General features: G+C 51.2%; 1 protein-coding gene and 1 long non-coding RNA gene across 2 annotated transcripts in view; one reads left to right on the plus strand and one right to left on the minus strand.

Annotated features, from left to right (window-relative positions):
* Positions 1–21,054, plus strand: part of APOC3 (apolipoprotein C3) — a 214,537-nt gene that overhangs the window by 52,763 nt on the left and 140,720 nt on the right. The gene's annotated exons all lie outside the window — the stretch shown is intronic.
* Positions 5,013–20,909, minus strand: LOC311422505. Its single transcript, XR_014685385.1, has 3 exons — positions 20,740–20,909; positions 6,879–6,929; positions 5,013–5,260 (listed from the first exon to the last, which is right to left on the minus strand). It is a non-coding gene; the product is annotated as an uncharacterized lncRNA (long non-coding RNA).

Here is a 21,054-nt window from a genome sequence, read left to right on the forward strand (position 1 = left end):
CTCCTATGTCCTGTTGCCATGCAAAAAGAGCACAATAGTTAGAGAAGGTCTCTGGGAAAATGCAGAAGTGGCTGCAAACACCTGCGGGGGGCTGGCAGCAGCGGAGCCATGCTCCTGAACTGGAGCGCCTGTTTGGACGCTGCCTTTTCCCTGTAATTAGTGCATATTTGTCTCTTTGACTTCAAGTGATATTTAGCAGTTTAGAGCTTGGGACCCTCATTACTTCGGCAGCGTGATAAAAAAACAGATATGTAATTGAGATGCTGTTCCACTCCTCTGGGACCGCGGCGCTGCCTGGCTCGGCGGGATGCGGAAGCGTGTCGCCCTGATCAGAGGCAGATAAGGAGGCCAGTTGATTAGGCTGGATCCCACAGGCAAACCCTAATCTCGCAGTCTGTTTGTTAACTATCTGCCTTTTTGCGATATTTGGTTTGCATAATGTGATAATGTAATAATGTGATAGCTCTTTAAGAGGGAAATGAATCCAAATTAGGGGTGGGGGACAGGTGCACTGCAGTGAAGGCAGATCCCTGTGCCTGCCTGTGGGACTGGGATGCTGTGGAAGTGGCAGAAGGGTGGGTCAGAAGAGGTCTCAGGGAGCACCAGCCGCTGGACACAGGGCCTTTTGGTGCCCTCGGACACTTCCAGCAGCAGCTCTTTGCCTTCCCCAGCCACTGGCCCCAGCGCTGCTCCTGCAGCTGCCTCGCTCTCTCCTAGCAGCTGCTGTGGAAACCTCATTTCCACCGAGTCCAGCTGCTCTCTTGTTGTCCATCCCATGTCCTTGGAGAGCGACCAAATGTCATCTTTTCATTTCTTTATTTTCCTGTAAGGCTATACTTTGGGAAGGCAGTAGCACACAGCCTTCCCCGGGCTCAGGCACACCTCGCTCCATCCCTCGCAGGCCGGGTCTCAGCGAGCTCCAGCAGGGACACAGCTGTGTCCTCTCAGCCTGGACAAGGTCACATCCTCAATGCTGGCTGCTAAAACGGCATAATAAAATTACCTCACATGAGCAAGACGTTCCTGCTAATCACGGCTTTGCTGGTTTAAGTGCTGCTACATGAAAGGTTTTGCTGGCCCAGTTTCCCCACTCTGCTTCTCACCTCTGCTAGCGCAGCAATGTCAGCGGAGGACTGCGGCGTACACATGGGTCCTACAAATTGGTGCTCAGCAGCTGCGTTTTGGGCTCATCTCTTGTCCATAGAAATAAAGAAAGCCAGCAAGAGCTGACTTGCCACCTGGGAGCCCACCAGGACATGCAGTCAGTCGTACCCGTACCGTGTCTCCATCCTGCCACAGCGACTGCTGGTGTCCTCCTGGCGGCTGCGGGTCCTGGTGGGACCCACCTGCCACACGCCACAGACCCTGAAAGAAGCAGTCCCCGCCCCGGAGAGCTTAAACTCTGGCAGACAGAAACAAAAGCTGAAAGATGAGCAGGTACGTGCCATCCCCCAGCAGCTCCGGTGGCTGCAGGGTCACAGAAGTCAATGGAGCGAGGAGGCTCCGTGGCACCCGCGGCGCTGGCTGCAAAGGGCTTCAGATGCACCAGGCTCGAGCTGTGCAGCTCTGGGCAGAAAGCACTGCATAAGCCTGGGAAATGACTCTTCTATTTTATGCCAGCTGCAACTAAAAAATAGAGAATAAGAGAGTCAGGCAGATGAGAAGCTAAGTTTGGGATTTTTTTTCTTATTTTTTTATTTTTAAATTTGTTTTCTAAAATAAAAAAAATCACCTCAGAAAATCACAGAATGATCATCTGGCAACTGCAAGGCAGCGGTCGTACAGTGGGCCCTTCCTTGGGGCAAGATTTTTAATAACTTCCTAGCTATGGGAGGCTGCTATCAAATCGCAGCTGGAAGATTTTTTTTTCACCCAGCTGGATCTTGAAGGCTTGTTACATCATTAACTCCCCGAGATAATTTTTGAAAGGGAGTTGTTTGTGGCTTGTTTGATTTCTTTCCTGACATATCTTCCAGGTAAATCTCTGCACTTCACAGTGCTTCTCTGGTTTCTGAGCCAGAATAAAACCTCTGATGTGACAATCATCTGCTGTCGGACAAAAACATGGGCTAACATGCTTTTACCATGCGAATATGACATTAACACCAAATATCACAACTCCTTTGCTGGCCTCTGCAGATGAGGAGCAGAAAGGTTCCCTACCTGGTGGCGTCTGGCTGGTTTTTTAATTGCTGTCCTCGCAATGCTGGAGCTCGGTCACAGCAAGCAGCAGCACAAGCCGAGGTGCACTAACACCAGCACGGTACCATGTGGCTCCCAGCTGCCTGGCTGCCATCTTTTGCTCTTTAGCTTATATTTAAATTGACAGATTTGGGGTTGAGAAGAATTTTTTTCCTTCAGATCATATTAACAGCAATCAGAGTACTCTTCCTTTTTTCTTTAGGTATAAAGAAATTCCTTGCTATTGAGAAGGCCTAAGGTCAATGCTTTCCACTCTCCTGCTCTCACCGTCACACATTTGTTATGTTTCTCTTTTCCTCCAGATCTGAAGTTTGTAACAGGCACTGAGAGATGCTTCGTGGCCCCCGGTAAATGAAGGCTTTCTGTAAACTCTTCTGAACTGCTGCGTGAACGCCCTAGATAACGGAGGACTTTCTCCTCCTGGTACGCTGCCTGAACAGAGGGAGCAGCAGTCTTTACCTCACATATAACACTTCCACTAACTTTGGCTGAGAACTCAGGGATTTGATACTTTTCCTTTAATATTTAGTTCCAAGAGGGGAGTATGCAGAAACCCAGCATGCAAATGAGTCCCCAGAGATTGGGACCGTTCAGGTTTGCATCCACGTCTTGGAACACTGTAAGCCTGGCCCACTTCTAGTCTATTAAACAGCTCACAAAAGTAACTGGACATCGGTCATAATTCTTTTACTCCTTACCAAGTTATCACTGGAAAATGACCCTGCATCTATGAATTGTCTCAAAGGCACTCGTGCACCAGTTTTGAATGAGTTGCCTTTTAATTCCATCAAGTGCTCGCTTGGTCTTGCAGCATGGGGAAGGATAAATATTGCTTCTGCTACAGGAAACAAAGTGGCTTTGGCTGAGAAAATATGCCTGTGGGGAAAATTGGTCTGGAATCGCTGTTATTGATGACTCAGGTAAGGAGGGAACATCTCTTTTGAAATCTTCTCCCCCACATGCTCTGTCCTGTCCACATGACTCATCCTTGGCTTAAAGGGATTACTTAAGAGTGACAGGGGAATTTGATCTCCATTAAAACCAAATCATTTGTCACTCTGCAAAGAGCAGTGACAAGGAGGACAATTAGTGCAAACGGGGAGGCAATGTTTATGATGTAGAGGCTTGTCCATTAGTCAAGTGTTTATCGGTGTGGGTGTTTGCCCATCCTTGAAGGATAATGAGATATTTTGGTGGGGTCATGCAAAGGCCTCCCCATCCTTCTCCAGAGCCTCAGCTTTCATTAAAAAGATAATAAAAATAAAATAATAAAGTAGTTCTCTGGCTGTCGTGTGCAGCTCAGCCCTCTCAGCAGCAGCAGGTGTAGCTGATGCTGGCTGTCCTGCCTGTTTGCAGAGCCAGGGCAGCCAAGTGAGCAGATCTCCATCCCCAGGTGGGCAGGGGACCCCACATCAATGCCCAGGGGTTGGTGCACTGCTTTTCCACAGAGGAGGCTGGGGGAGATTGCAGAGATGCCTACTGGCAAGCCATGGCACAGTCAGTGTTTTAATCCCTCAGCAGCACAGGGCCCTGGGAGGAGTTTAATTCCTTTAAGTGTAGGCTCAGCTGGCAGCAGCAGGGGAAACTTTGCATTAACTGATGGAGAGAAACTCACCAAATGACTGCTCATAAATCAGGGGACAGTCACATTCCCTAGGAATGGCTTTGCAGCATCATCCTGCTCTTGTCTGTACGCTGCTTGAATCACACTTGAACCCTGAGACTGCTGCAAGCCCTTCATACACCCCCTACCCACAGAGGCTCCTGCTGGGGTCCTGGGGGCTTCACCTAGGGATGGCACAACCTGCTCCACATCCCCACTGCACCCTGCAGGCTCCTGGCACCACAAAGCACCGTAAGAGCAAACAGCTTGTCCCTCCTGATCGGGTGGCCCCGGGAGCGCTTCTGTTCTGCAAACATCCGCCCCTTGCCTTTCTCACTCCATTGCTTTCCTTTGGCAGACAGAGGAGTTTCCTGGGTATAGCATTTGCACTCATCTCTGCTCAAATCTCCCCGAGAAGCTGAGACCTGGGCTTCCTAGGGACGTGTCCCATTTTCTGCTTTCTGCACTAGCAGCGCTGGCAAGGCACTGGTGTTTGGGGAGGGATGCGCTGTGCCGTTGTCTGCCCAGAGCACCTCGCTCCGGGCTGTGGTTTGTGTTCTGCCTGCGGGTGGATGGGGGTCTCAGAGCACCCAGGATCACCGCAGCATTATGAGCTTTCACGCTGAGGTGAGTGGCTCTGGATACAGAAGCGGGTCATGCACAGCAGCGTGCTGGAGATGCTTTGATGCACTGGGGAAGCGGGAGGCTGGGAGAGAGGAATTGACTGCCCGTGTCCGCCTGCCCTGGCTGAAAACTGAATTACTGGGTGCTTGCAGGTCTGCACGGGCTCCTCCAGGTCACATTAAACAGTCTGTGAGCTGAAGACTTCAGGGGCACAAAGTGCATACCCAGGGAAGGGAACAGGAGGAAGGAAGCAACCATGGACCCACAGGAAGCCCTCTGGCCCACGGCAAGGGGCACAGCAGCAGGAGAAAGGCAGCTCCAGGGAACAGAGGAGCCCCAGCAGCAGAGGCTGGCTGTGCTGCTCCCCGTTCAGCCTCCAATTTGTGTCAGGAGCCCGAAGCGTCTGTTTCCTCATTTGCACAACGACGACGACACAATTAGCTGTCTTCGCAGAGTGTTGCGAGGTTGGCTCGGTAAGGAGCATGAAACGCTCTGGGATTCACAGACAAAAGGATTTCCATGGAAATCGAAGCCTGCCTGTTTTCAGGGATGACGGAGGGATGCAAGGCGTGGAGCCCCGCAGCAGAACCTCCCCTGCCCGCCACTGAGCTGCCTCAGCAGCCCTTGTGCTGGTGCAGGGGGTGGCAGGGGCTGCTGGGGGGTGGAAACCATGCCCTGCTGCTCCCCATCACACATTCCCTTAGAAGTGTTGTGCCACTAATGAAGGAACGTAAGAGACATTACTCTCCGTCACTTCCAGTTACGCACCCCCGGCCCCCCCGTGTGCACGGCTCTGTCAGCACTCCCCTTCTCTGCAAGTGTGGCGAGCCTCTGCTAAAAAGAAAGGCCATTAATAATAATTACCCACAAAGAAGTACACCCCTTAATGAGTCCTAAAAAAAATAATGCTTAATTGAAAAGCTTTCTACTTCGGAGACAGCACCAGCACTTCAGAGAAGTCCAGGCAGCTCCAGCAGCTGAAGATGAAATGAAGAAACTCGCCAGACAGTGCTGGATAGGGCTGCGAGAGACGGACCTCAAAGTCAGGGGTCAAACGAAAGCGATCACTTAAATTCAAGGAACCATCAACAAGGCAATAATTGGATTGAAAGGAGGCGGTAGACGGAGAGAAACAAAGCAGCAAAACAGCTTTGTAACAAACATCATTAAAAACAAAAGTTTGGGGAAGCAAAAGGAGCGAGTCTTGGGTCCAGGAGGCAGAGCAGAGCCCGTGGAGCCCCCACATCCCCACAGGGACTTGGCTTGTGGGGGCTGATCCCAGCTGGGGCACACACAGAGGATCTGTCAGGGTTTTGTCCTGCTGCTCTGTTTGGGATTAAAACCACCAACTGTTTGTGGACACCAGGCACTGAGCTCAGCCCTGTGCTCCCTTTCAGAGCCTCAGGCTGGGGACTGGATATTCACCCAGGCAAGGCCACGAGGTGTGACCACAGCAGAGTTAACCCAGCCCCACACTGTAAATCAGGAAGGCTTAAAAACATCAGCCTGGTGCGACACGTGCTGTGCTGAAGGCTATTTCCTGCGTCCACTTCATAACTATTAACTTAAAGGCTTTATCACCCAGCAAGACAGACCCAACGGAGAATCCATCACCGCCGCTGCTTTCCTGAACGGGTCAGTGAGAGCTGCCCCGGACACCGACCTCCGCCAGCAGCCGTAACTCATTTCCCCCACCACACACACACCTTGCTTCGTGCTGTGCTCGCCGCTGGCAGCAGCCCAGCCCAGGGCTGGGAGCACTTCCACCGGGGCCCAATCGATCGGGGAGCACATTTGGCTGCTCGCTCGCTGGATGGATGGGATGCGGGATCCAGGATGTGGCCACCCGCTCTTCCTGGTGGAATGGCTGCCTCCTTCCTTGCTGCCACAGGGCAGGAAGCCCAGAAACCACCAGGCAGGTTGTGGGCCACGGGTAACCTCCTTCCAGTGCTTCTCTTCAATCCTGAATTCCCACAACCCTCTCCCATCACATCAGCATTTGTCATGATGCCCGAGGGGCTCTGATTCTCCTCAAATCACCCTCTTATTGCAGAGCCAGCTTGGTATATAGGACCACAGAATTATTTTGGTGTCATTTTAGAGACAGAGAACAGCAGAGGAACAAACAGGACACTGACATCTTGGTGGAGCTGTTCACCTCCACCCACAGCCTGACAGGACAGCCAGGACCGAGGCTGTCCCTCCGGCTGGCCAGCAGCTGTGGCAGCCCCCTGTGCCTCCTATGGACCCATTTTGGAAGCTGTGAATGACCAGAGCTTGTCAGAGCAGTTTTGAAGAGCACAACACCACAAATAAAACAGAAACCACTTCAACCTCCCCTCCACCAAAGTGTGCCACCAGTATTTCAAGTAGGAGCGATGTAAGGGACCGGAGAGCCCACACCAGCCAGCAAATGCTGGCTCGGCTCCACCAGAGGTGATTGACTTACTGCAGCTGAGGACTTGGCCTTAAAACTTCGTCTTGTGGTTCAATTAATGAGCTAGAAGTAGGGATTAGACTCAGATGCTGGCACCAGAAGTGGAATGAGTCCTCAGAGACCGCTGCCTCCCCGGGGCCAGCTCTTGTGCAGTGTAAGTCCTGGCTTTGCTGCGACTCCCAGCCCCTCTTCACGACAATCACTTCTCTACACACAAACCCCCTCTCCTCCTCCTATGAATCCTTAAGAACTGAGGCTTCTCTCCGTGCAGCAGCGTGCCCTGGCATATTGCAGGCACTCCCCAGGGAGAGTTCAGCAGCACATGGACGCTGCTGTCCTGTGTGCTTAAAGCACCCGGCCCCATCCTGCTCAAGGACAGTGAAAAGTGCTTGGAAGAGGTGGGAAATTGAGGAGTTTTGGGGCCCAGTGACAGATGCTGTGGCCATGGCCTGCAGGGCTGCAATTTCTCTACCCCAGCACAGGGAGGCTGGGGTGTTCTTGGAGGTGTGCCTGGGGCATGTTAGGGACCAGTGCCCCATCCCTCTGCTCACCTCTGGGCAGTCCCCACAGACAGGGCAGGCTCAGTACCTGGACACTTGGACACCTCCCTCCCACACCTCTCCCCATTTTCCATTTCAATTATTTCAAACCATGGGATGCAAGCTGCCCAGTGCATCTCCAAGTCCTGTGGAGAAGCTGCTCACATGCCCAGTGCATAGAGAGGTCTAACCTTGGCCTTAACGTCGAAGCAAACATTAGGACAGCCTTCAGCCACGCTCCAGAGGATGCTCACCCATTTTCCAAGCAGGCATTTTGCCTCCCACTTCTTCAAGCGCTCCCCAGATTCTGCTGCAGCTTCCTTTGCATCTTTTCCATAATTACAGCTCTACCCACTCATTCTAGAGGCAGTGTATTTTTTTTCCTGGAGCCTTTAGAAAGGCTGCCACACTTCCTAAGCAGCAGATCTTTGCACTCCCCAGCTCCTTTCGGACAGAGAGCCTTCGGGGGCAGCTTCTGCCAGGCAGATCCCACAAAGGTGAGAGCTCGTGCGCTGCGGCTGCTATTGTTGCTACTGTGTAATTATGGCGTAGTGTATATTCTATAATTACAAGCAGCTGAAAGTATCTGTTTCATTATTTTTATGCCAGCAAATGCGCTTCCTGTCAGACGCCACAGCTTGGCTGATACACGCTCACTGCACTGTTCCTTAAAGTAGCTATGCAAATTGGATCTTAATATCATTCAGATAAATGGTTTAAGGAAGAAAATGGATACAATAGTCTGTCACAAAGTTAATGTTATAGGCTCTACCTCCCAAATTGGCTCAGAGAAATTAGCAGGAAGGAAGGAAGGATCAGACGAAATAATAAACCTGCTTACCTGCTCATTAATTTAATCTTTTTTTTTTTTTTTTTTTTTTTTTCCCCTTTCCCTCTTACAGCCTTGTGGTTTCTGTAACCGTAGAATAACTAGAGAACAGCAAAGTCCTAGATGAAAGGGAGACTAGGTCTGGAAGCACAAAGATTAAAGGAGAGTTTTTAGGATTAATCTTTGATTATTATTTTTTTTATCTTGGGTCTGTGGTGATTATTCCTGCTCCTCTTGAAGCAATCCTTCTGGGTGGATCTGACAGAGCGCACAGGCTCTCAAGCAAGCTCCCTGCATTTTTCCAGGGATGTTGCAGTAGAGGTGCATTAGCAGCAGAGCAGGCAGCCGGAGCCCCACACACCTCTGAGACCCAGCTGTTATGTGCCTTTTTCCTCAGACTTTGGGCTTGACACCCCAAACCTTGAGGCAGCTCCAGCTCAGGCCACTGCTAACTACATGGCAGTGCGGGTTTTTGTTAATTGCAGGTGAATCAGGGAGACTGACCTGGTTAGTGCAAGGCTTCCTGCTCGATGGAAGGGGAGCTCCAGGCAGAGCAGCACATCCCAAGGAAGCATCCCAAAGAACAGAGCTGCCTCAGCTCCATCAGGGGCTTGGCAAGGCTCATTTCCCAGTTACCTTTGCCCAGCATTTTCCAAAGGATTTGTTTTTTCAACCACTGTTCACAGCAGCCCCTTTTCCTTCCCCTCACATCCCCGTGGTGCAGCTGGAAACATCCCCTATCGGCAGGTGATTTAGTGGCAGGAATCTGCAGGCATTAGGCAAGCAGGGGAGGAGATGAACAACGAAATCAGAGGAAGGGAGCAAGCAGAAGCAGCTGCAGCCCCCAGCGGGGCAGAGCGGGAGGCCCGGCTCCCGTCCCAGCCTTAGCAGCCTGCTCGCTGCGGGACCCTGCGGTGGCTGGGCAGCACCAGCCACCACCAATTAATTAGCTTTTGTTTAGCCAACATCCTTGGACCGTTCCCAAAGCCAGTGCCAAAGTAAATAAGCAAAACCAAGTAATTCCCCTTGTTTTAACAAAGGAAACGTCCTTGCTAGACAAACACAAGGGAAGGCAGTGCGACCATGAGGCTGGGCAGCCCTGCTCTGCCCAGCATGGCCCCGGGCACATCCCCATGGGCCCCCAGCTCCCTCGTGCAGGGCAGAGCCACAGCTCCCAGTCAATGAAGCACCAAGATGGGGAGCAGCCTGCGCCAGGCTCGGAACATGATTTATGATCTGGCAGGCAGGCTGGAGCACTGTGCTTGTGTTTCTTGCTGTAGCGGCCTCTTGGTGAGCAGTATCCAATTAGGTGACCCCCTAGGTCTCCCTATTGATTTTGGCAGGGGGGAAAGGTGCAGCTTTCTCATTACACCCTCAGCGGAGCACTGGCTGGGCTGGGACACGAGGCCCGTGCAGAGGAGCAGCCTCTCCATCTCTCATGCCGTCCTCTGCCCGAAGCCTGCGGCAAGAGGTTCATTTCCCAAGTGACTCCCTCCCCTCTCTCATTAAACAAAGGAGGGGGAAGAGCTGGCGAAGACAGAGTTCTTAAATTAATCAGCACAGTTTCCTAACTAATGCCCTTTATGTTTTACATAATAATATAAAGCTTTATTCCGAGACAACAGCCTCCTACATCAAAGATTCCTCTCTCACATTCTGAACTTTTGAGCCCTTCTCCATGCAATTAATGCAGAAAGATCTAAATAAAGTTACACAGAGCAGCTTGCAGATAATATCTAGAGCTACGAAGCAGGGCTCGCTTTGCACTGCAGGCAGAATCACAAAAGCGGCTTTGCTTGATATTCCCTGCCTGCAGGGACCCATTCTGCTATTGTTAGGCTGCGCGTGTGTATAAAAGGCGAAATTGCTAGAGCAGCCATGGTGACTGGAGGTTGCGGTGCTCTTTATCCCACAGAGCTGGCATCACTGGCTAGGAGGGAGTTCAGAGGAGGAAAAAGTTTAATTTGATTCTACAATATCAAAGCCCGTGCTTGGAAAGCTTTGCATTGTGCGCTGTGCAAATACACCAGGACAGGCTCCGGTGCCCTTATTTACACTGCACCCTGACCAGCCCCGTTAACACTTCAGAAGCTCATCTCAGGCTAATGCCTGGGAGCATAGGATCACAGACAGCCCACCCCAGCCCTTCATTAATTAATCTAGTCCCTAAGCTTGGCCGTGAAGCTCAATAGCCCTCTTCAGTTGGGTTGCTGCTGAGAAAGCAAAGGCACAGGCACTGGTTGGTTCTTCAGTGGATTAAATTTGTGTTTTTTCCTATTTCCAACCTGGGATATGATCACTTCGTGGCCCTCATGTTTCCATGAGCCGGCACAGGGATGGGTCAGGAGTCTGGGGGTCCCTGCTTGGGGTGGCATCACCTCTGCACAAGATGCTGGTGGAGAAGCAGAACCCTCCTGACAAGGAAAGGCAACTGCACCTTTTCTTTTTGCAGGACATGCTGGCCTGGCTTGATGGCAGCTACCAAAAACCAGCAGCACAGAGGAGGGCTGGATATATGGGGGCTGCCCAGAGGTCACACTGGATCATGACGTGGTACAGAAAGCACAGCAGGGTCAGAGCTGCTCCAAGGGGATCCAGCTCCTCCGAGCACCTCCAAGGCAAACAGAGCACCCTGGGGACACAGGGCCACGTCCCCCCACCTGCCTTCCCGCAGGCTGAGCTCTGCCACTTCTATTCTTAGATCTCTGCAAAATGCTAATTGCTATGCCTGACCTCCAAGATAACAAGGGAAAACCTCCCCTAATTAGCACCACAGTCTGTGGGTGAAAGAAACCAAATGTTGACTGTAGAGCGACTGCACTTACTGTAAATTCCAACATATGCTGTGGAAAAACGCCGCCTAAATAAGACTTCAGAAGCATGGGGTGTTTAAATAATAATGAATACCCACTGCTGTTTATTACAGAACAGAAACGTAATAAAAGACAAAGCTGCAGCCGCATTTCATCCTTCCTTCCAGGACGTACTGCAACCAGCCTGCAGTTGGGAAGCAGGAGGGAAAAGGAATCCAAAGGCACCAGAAACACAGCAACAGCAACTCCAGGTGCAGGCACCGCATTTATGGACATTAGCTAATTAGGCCTTCCAGCATCCCTGCAAGCTGGGTAATTATTATTAGCCTTATTCTGCCACTGCAGAAACTGTGCCAAAGGGGCAGGGTGAATCACTCGCCCAGGGCCAGGCTGTTAGACACACCGGGGAGTCGGGCACTCAGGGCTGCAGGGGAAGAACCTCCAGGGAGGCTGGAAATGGGGAGAGACCAAGGGCACTGCATTGCGGAACAGGAGCTGTGGGGAGCAAGGGGAGATGTACGAACACCTTAGCAAGTGAAGATCAGGATGCTTGGCAGCAGTGGGGAGGGAGGACTGCATGCCAGCCTCAGCTAGGGCTCAGCTCCTTTGTGGCATAGCTCCATTGACGTGCCCAGCACAGAAATTCAGCCTCCGCTGTTCTCTTTACAGGTGTGTGGAAATCTCCCCTGGTTTTTCATGCATTTATGCACATCCTTCCATCTACAACACGCAGCCTGAACACTGAAGATATCAGCGCCTACTCGAAGGAGCAGCCCTGCTGGACAGATGCTTTTCAGACAAGACTGCTACCCAGATTGTGCTCTTTCCCCGTGTATTACTTGCTGCCTGCCCAACAGGGCTGGTCCTGTACACCCAGAGGATACCCACGTCCTGCCCCACTGCACACCAAGAGCCCCAGCAGCTGCAGTTCCTCTCGAGGAGCTGAGCAGGGCAGGGGCTGACGGCTTCAGCAAGGACTCACAGCCAGCACAGAGACGTCCTCCAACACTTCTGGATTTCCACTGGTCACTTGCAGCAGTCCAAAGCCCATAGAATATTTATTTGCTCCTAATTAGGAGTAATCACCACTTAACCTAGAGGAGGGATGTACCCAGTGTGCCCAGCAGCTCAATACATTTCCTGCTGAACAGCCTCTGCTGCAGCTAATTAAAAGAGGAGGGCTCCTGCAAACTTGCAAAGAAATGGCCAGTTTGTTTGTTTTAGTGAGGGGGACCTCGTGTAACCGAGCAACAGAGCTGCTGATACCTGGCCTTGGTAATTCAGGGTGATTTCTTCCTCTCCTTTCCCATCCAGTGCCAGCTCCAAGCACCGTCCCCTGCCTGTCCCCTTGGCACCTCAGGGTGGCACTTGGACACAGGGCTGCCCTTTCCCCCTGCCCTCCCCAAAGAGCTAGACAGGCTGAAAGAAGGTTGTTAATAAGACACCCAATTAACATTTCTGTAATGAGAATTATTTAACAAAAAAGACCCTTAAATGCTTATTACTATTCCTCTTTATGGCTTGGAAATCCTTCAGGGCAAGAAAACTTCCAGCAGATCAGCCTCTGCTTCGCTCTCCCTGCTGAGCTGCTCACCACGTGCAGGAGGTGGTATTTGCTGAACAGATTTATCCCAACGCTCTTTTGGGAAAGGGACGTTACCCATCACTCCCATTTCATGCCTGGGAAATTGCAGCACTTTCCTGAGGGTCTGCAGTAACAAAGTCAACACAGCAGACTTTCTTCCTGACTCCCCAGGGAAAATCCTGACCTCCTGTTCAGTGTACAACCCCCAGCACAGCCCAAATGAACAAACACATCCTAAAAGGTGCCCTGCAGGGCAGCAGACCTGGACTTTTTTCATCCAAGTGAATTCCACGGTTGGGGAATTCACCTGAAAACCAGGGAAAAGGTTCTCTTATATGCTGAGAACTTGACAGACTGAAAATAATAAAGTTCATTTCAGACTGAACTAAAAATTCAAGATCCAAAAGATGTCAGTGAGTGACAAAGCACAGCGAGAGCCAGCAAACACCCCCAAACAAAACCCAGGTGAGACCAAATGAAATATTTTGTTTCCACAATTTAAAAGCATGATTTGTAGTTGTATCCAAATCTTTCACTGACTTGCAATAAATTTCCTTTCCAGAACACCTACTGCTCTAACATTGTTTTGAAAATTGAAAAACACAATCTTTAGTCAATATTATAACTACGCAGCCTCCCAAACACAGCTGCCATTTCGCCTGACCCCCGTCTAATAAATTGTTTCGTTTGAATGGACCAGTATTAGCACAAAAGAAAAGTAACTGAAGTGTGCTTAAATAGCTTTTCTACACATGCTGTCATCCTGTCCCACACAGATATTCCGGGGAATAGAGTCAGTTTGCTCATCTGCCAGTGCAAACTGCAATAAGGGAGTTAAACTTTACATGTTTACAAAGGGCCTTAGAGAGCCCTGAGAATAGGCAGGAGCTTAGCCAGCCAAATGCTTTAGGAGACATCAGGACGAGGTGTCAGGCAGGTCTCACTGGGCACCACCCCGAATTTTCATGGCCCCGTAAAGGGGGGTCATAAACCATGCAGGAGACCTGGTGGCACCCAGCAGAAGACCCGGACCCTACAGGAAGGCTCTGTCCTGGCCATCCTCTCCAGCTCCTGGCCTCCCCTTGCTCACCCTCCCTCCTGCCAGCCTCCTTTTGTCTCACCTGCACTGAGTTTTGCCCAGGCACCAGCCCCAAAGCCACAGGAGCAATTCCCCAGGCTGCTCCCTTCCCTATTCTCTCCTGGAGAAGAGCGCTGGGCACGTAACCAAGTTTTAAGGACTTAAACATGTTTGGACAGAGCCGTGTGAAAAATACTCATTTAGACTGGCACGCATGCACACCGTCTCAGGGAAAATAATATTTTCTCGCTGCAGCAATGAGGTTAGAGCAGCCTGCGGAGACACAGGCTGCGGATCACAAAACCCAGCGTCTGCGCGCGGGAGCCTGCTGTGGCAGTGCCGTGTGCTGGCCTTTTGTGATCATTTCTTCTGCAGGTGCTCCTTTTGCTCCCCTCAGAGACAACCAGCAGTGCCATGCGTGGTCACAGACACACATCACATCAGCCCATCCACCCGGGGCACGGTCCCCGTGGTGCGTGGGCTCTCCTGCTGCCACTTGGCTTGGAGCAGCAGGGGCAGCTCCTGGAGGAGCCCCAATGCTGGGTGCCACCATCCCCAAAAAACCTTCGCATGCGTTCAAGGACCAGCTGCTGCCGATAGACAAAGGTTTCTGAAACGGTGCCGGACCCAATAAACAGCTGTTCTGCCCTGCTCCTGGCCATCAATCACGGCTGACAGCCTTCCCCCCATGGTCAAGAGTGAGAATTTCACCTTAATTTCTTAGAAGGGCTTTTTCACCAGTTGGAAACTCATAAATACCACTTTGCAAGCCCAGGTAGGGCTAATGATGGATGTCTGCTTCACAGATATGCCAGAGGCTTTGACCTAATTGTCACCAAAATACTTCCTGATTAACTAATAGATAAAACCCAATTAAAACTTCTGCTCTTCCTCAAGTCCCTGCTGACTACTTTTTCTCCCTTTCTCAGACTGTTTTCCGCCAGATCCAGGCTAAGGGACTGCTAGGGACGGATCACGATGCCCTGACCTCGTGCTTTGTGGGTGCTCCTCAGGGAGCCCAGGACAAGGACTTCCCCTGGAGGGGCTCTGGGGAGGGACAGACAGACCCAGGGAGGTTTCCCAGCCACCCTGTGGTGGTCTCCATGTGTGAAACCCCCCTGGGGAGCAACTCACAACCAGAGAGCTGTAGCAGCAGGAAGGACACACCATTCCCACTATTTTTTTTCCCACTTTCTTCTTAAACAGAAGGAAACCACTGCACAGAAAAGCTTCCTTAGCACATTTGCTTTGATGTGCAATAAGTTAATTACTGTAATAGGTTCATCTTTTTCCCCCAGTATTGAATCATGTAGAACATCCATATAAATTGTCATCGAGTTGTTCATTTTGAAACAATTTATTCTTTAAACAGATCTAGCAGGAATAGTCCTGCTGCCAGTTCAGAGGAGTATTTTTAAATCCCACGTAGCAGGTGCATCCCTTATCATTTGTTCTCCCAGTGCTCCCTTCGGTTCACTCTTGCCCTGAGGAGACCTCCCAAGGGAACACAGCTCATTTACCCCCCGGTCTTGCAGCTCTCACCCTGTTCTCAGAGGGTTCGGGCTCTGCAGCCACCCCCAAGCAGCTCGCAGAGCCCCTCACCTGGTGAAAGGCTCTCTGCTGTGCTGGGTGATATACCGAGCAGGAGGGATGAAAGCCTCCAGCTTTTCCACATTACCACATGCACCACTTCATCTCCCAGACAGAAGCTGGACTTGTTTTTAACCTTAAAAGTTAGTGTGAGGAGGGCCTGGGAGGTAGCAGGTGATTCACAAGGCAACACGTACACCGGAAAATTCAATACCTGGGTTTTACTTGTCTTTCCTGGCTCTTCCCTCTTCCCTCCTTCTCTTAAAATAATCTCGAGGTAATGCATTCAGTCCTGCTGGGCTGCTTTATATCACTCGTGGTGTTTGCCAGTTGACTCTCCCCTGCTGAGATCAAGTCTCTTATCAGGGATTACGCCTGTAGGTCGGGAATGCAGCTCTGAAGTGTGCAGGCAGAGCATGCAGCTGGGACGAGTGAGCCCAGCAGAAGCCACCAGCACCGAGGGGACCAGCAGCAACCCCACAGCAGCACGGACACCCCAACTCTGGCCTGGGACCCCCAGGGAAAAAAAAACTAGAAGCAAGGCTGAGGAAAGGAAGAGCATCCACAAGCAGGAGCGCTGGGGGATAAAGGACATGGATAATTTCTTGCCCCTGCCTGTGTCAGCCTTCTGGGGGTGACAAAGTCACTGCTGCTGCTCACAGCCAGGGCCAAACTTGACGTGACACAAGTACATCACACTTCTTGTGGTGTGGGCAGAGGTACGCCACTGTCCCAGGGAAAGGGCTGCAGCCCCAGCCTCCCAGCAAGGCTGGCAAAACGCCTTGTGGTGAGAAGCATTAAAACAGCCAGTTCACCCTGCAAAATTATGCTGAAAACCTCCTGAGGAAAAGATTTGTTAGGCACACCCCAACCACAAGAAGACCCTCTGAGGACACAGGTAGGAGTCCATCCTTCAGCCTGGGAGGTGTTTGCAGAGAGGTTTGAGAGTCCGCCAGCCCCTGATTTCAGGCTGTTGGAAGCTGAGCTGGGGCAATAACCAAGAGGAGCAGGACTGAGTTCAAGTGCCAGGAAAACATCGCTTCCATTCATTAATTTAGCTTTGTCACAGTCCTCAAAAATGCCATAAACCCCACACACCAGTAGAAAAACACTGAAAGCATCAGGACGAGGTAGTGAAGAGGAGCTTTGCAGGAAAGGGAGGACATTTACAACCAGCCAGCCTGCACCTGCAGCAGCAGGATGGAGCCAGGTCCCTGCACACAGACAGCTCCTGGTCCATGATGCAGTCACCCCAGGAGCACTGGGCAGCCCCCTGCACCTGTACTGCTTCTCTCCTCTTCCTCTGATCCCGTCCTGGGGTCCCTGTAACACTGCTCACAAGCAGCAAGCGCTCCAGCACGTTTCCGAAGGTAGGGCACTAAGCTATCTTCTTCCATCCAATTTCCTGCTCTTGAACCAGCTCCACAGGCAGGAGCAGCTTGAATGGGCTCATCACAGCTGTTTTAACCTCCGTGGAGCTGCACCGACGTCCGCATGACAGTAGGAAATTGGAAGGAAAATGCTAGCCTCGGCCAGCTCTGCAGCACGCAGGCAGCACACGCACCTCAGCACCATGCCAGCCCCGATGACCTTGCTGCCAGCACAGCAGGGGCTGAAGCATCGTCCTCGTGTCACTGCTGGCCTGGGAGCAGGCGAGGTGAGCTGCCAGCCCCCCGGTGCTGGAGGGGGGTCTGCCTGTCCCACACCACGGAGCGCCCACCCCACCTGCACCGCTGCCCAGAGCAGCTCCGCAGAAGAGGCCATCACGTCTGTTTGCTGCTTTACACAGGCTATCATGTGCTGTGCCTCAGCGGGGGACTGTAAATGACTTTATAGTTATTGTTCCTCAAATTGGACACCCCCTTGGAGCTTAGATAATATGAGACGAAACAGCCCGCAGGAGGCTGCAGTCAAGTGGAACCGTGATGGAGGCTTTTTTCCCCTTCCTGAGAAGAAACGCTCGGCGTATTTACTTCTCCTCCACACCTCCTCTCCTCTGTCACGATTTCGAACAGAGCCACACCTGGCAGTGACAAGGGTGAACCTGGGTATAATCACCAAGCAAACTGAGCTGCCTGAACCCTGTACGGATGAATGAATTTTGCATGCTAGGATTTGGAAATACAGATTTGACAGCGAGCCCTGAAGAGGAATGGGAAGGGAAAGAGGCTGTTGTGGTTTTCACTATTTGCTATTGAAGAGGGGTTTGCAAGGAAACGTTATTACTGGCAACGTAGAAATATCATTTCATGTCACTTGGCTTCACGGAGCCTGTGTAACCGTCTGAGTGCTGAAGCAGAGGCAGAGATGGCTGCTGGAGGGAGTGGGTGTGGAAAGGAGGCTTTGAGGTGAGAGAGCACGGGGAAGAAACCGAAATAATGAGGGATTTGGGGAAGGAGGATGTCAGGGCTTACAGCAGTGAGAAGGGAAAGGAGCTTGTCATGGAAAAGGGGGGAAGCAGAGGGCTGAAAGAAGGGAAGAGCATTTGAAAGTGAAGTTCATGAAACAGTCATGTCTGACAGGCAGGGAATGGGCTTAGACATGAAGGGACCTGGATGGAGATGCTCAGCCTGGAAAATAAAGACCCAGAGTGGAGGAACGCAGATGGGGACAGGCAGGAGGGGAAGCAGCAGCGTGATGAGAGGCACCAGGGACTTGCAAGAGTCCCAATGCTCCAGCTGAATGCCCAAAAACACAGAGCAGAAGAAAAAATCACTCTTTGCTAACGGTGGCATTTCATACATCCCACAAACCACAGTGAGTCGAGGCCAGGCACTTGAGGGCAAAGCCATGCCTGGCAGGGGAGAGCTTCTGGGGACCATTTGGGGCTTCCCTGAAAGCTTTTTTTGCAGGCATATAAGTGCATATATCACTTTTCTTTTAGAGCATACAGGTTTTTTGTTGTTGTTATACAGACATTAGAGGTCGGTAGCAGTTGAAAGCTGCCTGCAGGTGCCTAAGCATTAGCGTGTCCCCCCAAGCAGAGAGGGAAAGTTTGCTTTCTGTTCCTTTTCAGCCCTTAGAAAGGAGCACGGTGATGAGAAAACCACCGAGACATTCTGCAGCAGCCTTCCCAGCTCCAGACGCTCGCAGGAAGCCAAGCAGAGGGAAAACTCCAAACTGCGTGTGATCACAGTCATTCTGTTTGCCTTTCTCCATAGCAGATCTGATGATTTAAATTAGGTCTCGATTCTTGTTTAAATTATAGTTTACTGTTCTGCGCCCCGCTCAGAAGTGAATTACCTTAAGCAGCAGTATTAATAACACGGTTATAATTAAGCTTCATTACTGTAGGCAGTTTGCTGAAACAAATTGCTTCTTCATTATTATTATGGCACCTTTGGTAAAAAGACATTTCCCCAGAATGCGACCTTGATGCTTTATATAGCAAAAGCTGAGAGATGATAGAGATGTAAGGATGAATTAGCATCTTTTACCTTCTATATCAAGCTCATTAAAAGGAAAGCAACTCAAGTCAAAACCAAGCAGCCTTGATGGAAATTTTAATCCGAGTGAAATGGATAATGAATAGGTTTGAACTTTTCCTGACATTTTTATGGTGGTGCTTTATTTATATTATGCTTCTGCTAAAACATAAATAAATAACACGGGGGCAGGACTGCGGATGGACAAGGAGACAGGCTGGCTCTCCCGGGTCAGCCCCAGGGCTGCCACAGAGCTGGCAGAGCTGCTCCCCGCACCACCAGCTCCATGTGCAGCCAGGTGAAAACCCACTTTAAAGCCCACCACACTTCTTAGGACAGGGATAACTGTGTGTTATCCCCTTCCAGCCCCACATACCTCATCTGACATCACCAAAGTGCTCAGTCCTGTCCTCTTAGCAGATGTTTCCCCAGGTCCCCCAGGCTTCCCATGGGGACTGCTTCCTCCAGCAACCACTGTCACCCTAAGTTCAATTTCCCGTTTCATTTCGTGCAGTTGTAACAGCGCTGTACATAACTCCATCCCCTTCAGCAACAGATCCTGACACTTATTAATGAAGCCTTGTAATGCCTGCAGGAAGCAGTGCCATTAGTATCGAGCAGCTCTGGCTACCACAGCACAGGCAGGGCTATTCTGGCTACCACGAGCACTCCCTGGCTGTGTCCCCAACCTAAACCATGCAGTGTGTTTCTCTGAGGCGCTCAGGTCCAGAGCTTCATCCAGTGCCTAGGCCTGCCCAAATCCACAGGGTCTAAGGGTGCTCAGCACCCTTAAATACAGGCTCTGCTTTGACTCAGCTTCTCTGTCCCCAACTCAGGTCCAGCAGCTGTAGGCATGAACTGAGTCCTGACCCCTTTCTGCTCCTCCCATGGCACCAGTTTTAATTGTCATCATACAAAGCCTTTTCCACAAGTGCTTCCTCCAGGTGAAGCCTGCTTTGAAAGATACTTCCCTGAATCTCTTGACAACTCGCTTAGGCCAAGTACAGGAGGGGAGTCCAAATAATCAGAGAGCAAACACCCAGTCCTTGGGAAGAGAACAGCAGGCTCTGCAGTAGGTGTGCAGCTCCCACACCCTGCGGCCAAACTCGCACCCAGGTACCCTGAGATACCCTGCTGCACTGCAGCAGACCTGGCACCTTACTTTCCCTACAGCTATTAAAATGGAGACATTAATTTCTGCATTGTAAGCGCTCAACAACTGAAACAAGCCATTATAGATGGGATGGAAATCGAGATTTAGAGCCTAGAAAGATAAAGGTAGAGCAGTTTGGGAAATTATGAGATTAAAAGTCTATAGAGGGGAAACAACCTGCTTAAGCACGACATCAGAGGTATCATTACGGGTTAGAGAAGGGGGCACCACCTGAGCAGAAATACTTGTGGAGTGAATTCAAAGCTAGATGATTTGCTCAGCTGAGCTAAAGTAATAGAACCACAAGGAAGCAATCTGAACTGAAAGCAGTGTTTTCTCTTTTTTCCTGCCCCCAAAGACCTCCTTCCCTGGCACAGGACACCTCTGGGAGGTCACTGTGCAGGTGTAGAGAAAACCCTCCCAGAAAGAGCAGCACAACTGCAGCCGCTCTCCTCTGCCAGACCTCAGTGGGGGAACTGCTCTTGGCCTCTGCCTTTGTGCCAGCCAGGACACCTGGTGGCCCACTGCCAGCAGCAGCAGATAATTAGCCCTCAATTATCACCATTATCACTTTCACCTAGGCCCACTCCAAGTCCTTCGGCCACTTAGCAGAGCTGCAGCCTCTCTCCCCCGGAACAGAGAGCAGGGAAATATTTAAGCCATCACTACAAGCCCCGCAGGCTACAGCTCTGCCCTGCGGCACAGTGACCAGCCACCTGCCTCCAGCAGGACACAGGGACACTTGGGGACAGTGCCTTTGCAGGGGCCTGCAGCATTTCCACAGCCAACAGAAGCAGCAGTAGGAGAATGAGTTACAGTGATTGTTGCACATACACCAGGCTGAAAAGATGCCACACGTACCTGGAGGTAGTCTCCTGGTGGTAGCCTCCTGGCTTCCAAACAGGCCTTGGGAACCTCCTGGCTTTCGTCTCTGCTGGCAAGGGCTGAGAAAGTGGCAGGGAAGTGCCTTCTGTGCCCATCTGCCCACTGTCAGTACCTCTTTGAGCCCTGCAAGAAGGAGCTCTTGCTCCTCTCAGTTCTCCTGCCAAAAGTAAGCTGTCTGGGGCAGCACCAACTTAAAGGCTCCCCGTGATGCGCTGCAGCTGCCCGGCCCCACCAGATGCTCTGCTCCAACCCCTCAATGAGCTGGTTCCATCCTGGGGGGATGCATGTGGG

The sequence above is a fragment of the Aythya ferina genome (genome assembly GCF_964211825.1).
Source record: "Aythya ferina genome assembly, chromosome: 22".
Taxonomy (NCBI): Eukaryota; Metazoa; Chordata; class Aves; order Anseriformes; family Anatidae; genus Aythya; species Aythya ferina.